The 3,536-nt window shown below is 46.8% G+C and overlaps 1 protein-coding gene across 8 annotated transcripts in view; it reads left to right on the top strand.

Annotated features, from left to right (window-relative positions):
- Positions 1–3,536, top strand: part of MAPT (microtubule-associated protein tau) — a 147,495-nt gene that overhangs the window by 1,167 nt on the left and 142,792 nt on the right. The window lies entirely within an intron of this gene.

Consider the following 3,536-nt stretch of genomic DNA (forward strand, 5'->3'; position numbering starts at 1 on the left):
GATGAGAGGAAAGGAGAGAGACCACCCTCTACCCTAGGGAAGGAAGACCCTGCCCTGGCACCTTTTGGTACTTGGTGCAGTAGGTCGGTGGGAAGCGGGTGGGAAACCACATTTGACTCTGCTCCTTCCTCCGCCACCACTTTCCTCATCACCGTGTTCAGAGACCCCCAAAGCCCCTTCACACTCCCAGAAACACCCCCCTGGTCATTCCTAACTTGCCATGCCCAGGAGTTAGGTGCTTCCACTAGTGACAGGGAGCTGGCGTTTGGGGGGCACCTCAGCAGGTGACGGGGAGAGAAGCCTGCAGCCTCACCAGCTGGGCTGCAGCAGAGAGAGGAGCCCTCATGTTCCAGCGGGGACTCTCAGCTGTTTGCCTGTAAAACCATGCTTCTCACCTGGGGGCCACTGAGATGTCTAGAGAGATGTTTTGATTTTCACAACTTGAGGAGGGTGCTACTGACATCTCGTAGATAGAGGCCAGGGATGCTGCTAAACATCCTACATGGCACAGGACAGTCTCCTACATCAAAATATGACCCAACCCCAGTGGTACCACTGCTGGGGCTGACACTGGCATTGCTACCTTAATTACATTCATTGATTGTCTTCTAGGAGCCCTGTTCTAAGTGCTTGTCTCAGATTATCTCATTTAATCCTCACAACAATTCCCCTATGTAGCAGGTGCTGTTATTATCTCCATGATGGGGAAACTGAAGCACAGAGAGGGTTAGTAACTTGCTAAAGGTCATAGAGCCAGTGGGTGGTGGAGCTGGGTGCCTGACACTAGCTCCCTCCCCTCTCAGCCACACGTGGGTTTACTTGGCCATTGTGGACTAGTCTGGGAACCCAAATATGATCTATAACATTGACCCAGTAGATATTGATTCTAAAACCACTGTTTCACAAATGAACTTTTACAAGAGTCTGTAATTGGAGCATGACCCAGAATAAGTTTAGGGAGATGTGGAGTTTAAAGCTCTCAATTTCTTATCTGGCCCCGACACAGAGAGCAAGGCATTTCACTCTACCTTGGTGCTCTGTTTATAAAACAAAGAGCAAATATCTCTTCCCAAGGTCCTTAAACTTCTACTCCCTAATGCAGGGTTTCTGGACTGATCTGCCAGATGAAGGGGCAGCTGGTTTGATTGACCCAGGGAAGGCTGGAAATCAAGACTGGGGGATCAAGATGTAGATTCAGTGTGGCCAAGGTCAAGTCTCTGTGGTTTAGGGACATCAGATGCCCAGCTTAGGTTCTGTACCTCGGCAAGGTAAAAGCGTTGGTGCCCACTGATGAGGCCAGCTCTGAGATTGTGGGTGTGGGTTGAGTTGGGTGGGCATAGGCAAGTCCTCATGTAAGAATCCCTTGGCAAAGATGGGCCCGGGAGGCTTTTCTCACTTCCTGGGGCCCAGGCTTTGCAATAAATATTCCATTATACTATGGTGCCTTGGGGCTACCTGAGAATCCTCTGTCTCGCCCCTGTTGCCTTGCCAAAGAGGTTGCTGTCCAAGAATTCCTTTCCTGTCTCCAGACGCCATGCTCCTGCCACCTCTGCCAGGTTCCCTGCCTGCCCAGATGGCTCCCACCTGAGTATGAGGAGGAGTTTGCGGCTGGCCCAGGACAGGTTTTGAGCTTTCTGGGTTCTCCGGTTAGGAAGCTTTCTGTAAGCATGCAGATACAATGGGCATCAGCAAAATACAAACTGGAACAATTTCCAGGTATATTCCCTTAATTTTCTTTGCTTTTTTCCTATTTCATCAGGCTCCATGCTGAGCCCAATCAGGGACCTGTTAAAAATCCAAACACCATGTCAGCGAGTCCCCAAGAAATGCATTTTGTGCCAAGGCTATTCAAGGAAGTTTTGGGAGCAGCTCAAGGGCAGACACTGTTACCCTTCCCCCAGGTCCCCAGTGCAGGGCAGTGTCCTGCATGTGGAGGCAGTTTGGCCTAATGGTTAAGGAGGCAGGCTCTGATTGGGCCTCCTGGACATAAGTCCCAGCTCCCTGCTCACTGTGGGACCTGAGCCATGTTGTTTAGCTGTTTGGAGAGTTTTTTGTCATCCATAACTTGGAGTATGATGGTACCTGTCTCACGGGTTGCCATGGGGTTCAAACAAGCTAACCTGGTACTCACCAGGGCCCGACACATAGTAACTGCTCAGTAAATCGCATCATTGGCAGTGTCGTATGGATAAGTGCTTGTGATTGGCTGAATGAGCAGAGGGGTCTAAAGACCCTGGTGATGGAATCAGTTGTACAGATAAATTGTTACACTGAGTAGGGATCAAGATAGGAAAAGTGGGTAACTGTCCAGCTCCCCTGCAGCCAAACTTTGGGCAGAAGTGGACCCTCTGAAAATTGCACACACCCATGTTTAAATGTACACACAGAACTCTTGCCACAGGCAAGCGGAGATTTGTCATCTGCTGTCCCTGCTTCATATTCTTCCTGAAATCCACTCCATGCCAGGAATAAACTGCATGCTCTCCACCAGCCCAAACCGACCTGCCCTCCCTCCAGTCATCCCGGGAAGGGTGACCTGGCTTAGTACATTGGGTTCAGAGATCTTTCCAGTTTACTTGTTGAATAAAAAGTGAGGGCTGATTAAGAAAGTAATGGCAGTCAGGGAAGGCGAAGGAGGTGAAGAAGAGATTTTACAAATGAAGTAATTCAACGGAGTGCTGACGTTGGTAAACTGGCGAACAGGTTTCAGGGTGGTCGGTTGAGAGTAGAGTAGAAAAGGGTTAAATAAAGCAAACTTGTGGTGTACTGAATCTTAGGAATTCCATGTATCCAATAAGTATAGTCATTTATGAATTAATAAATTAGGCCTAAGAAGCCTTCTTATCCCTTAAATCAAGACTGAGTAACAATATATCAGTTTTAAAAAGTCATTACATCAGAAAATAATGTAAATGATACATATAGATTTTCAAGATTTTACTTTAACTGAAACTATATAAATGTAAATTCGTTCACCCATCTTTTGACACAGGGCCCAGGTCTTCTCTTGGTGTCTGGATCAGCCAGTTGAAATTTCGTGTCTCTCTTGCCTGTGCCATATTAATAATGCACTGTCTGGGTCTTCCGATTTCAGTTTGGATTTTGGGTTTATATTGTGGAGTCATCTGAATGCAGAATCCCTCAGGGATTTTACTTTTTTCTTTTTTTGCATGGTCTTTACCATCCTGTTTGATAGTAAATATTACTCACCTTTGTGAAGTCTTTCCAAAACATTCAACTTAATTTTCTTAAAATCATTGAATGATTTGAAGAGCTTATCCTTCCCCTTGCACTTGTACTCCCTCAGCTTGCACCTTATTTATTTATTTATTTATTTATTTATTTATTTATTTATTGAGACAGAGTCTCGCTGTGTCGCCCAGGCTCGAGTGCAGTGGTGCGATCTCGGCTCACTGCAACCTCCACCTCCTGGGTTCAAGCAATTCTGCCTCAGCCTCCCCAGTAGCCGGGACTACAAGTACACACCATAATGCTCGTTTGATTTTTGTATTTTTGTAGAGATGGGGTTATGCCAT

Source organism: Mandrillus leucophaeus, unplaced genomic scaffold (assembly GCF_000951045.1).
Source record: "Mandrillus leucophaeus isolate KB7577 unplaced genomic scaffold, Mleu.le_1.0 Scaffold670, whole genome shotgun sequence".
NCBI lineage: Eukaryota > Metazoa > Chordata > Mammalia > Primates > Cercopithecidae > Mandrillus > Mandrillus leucophaeus.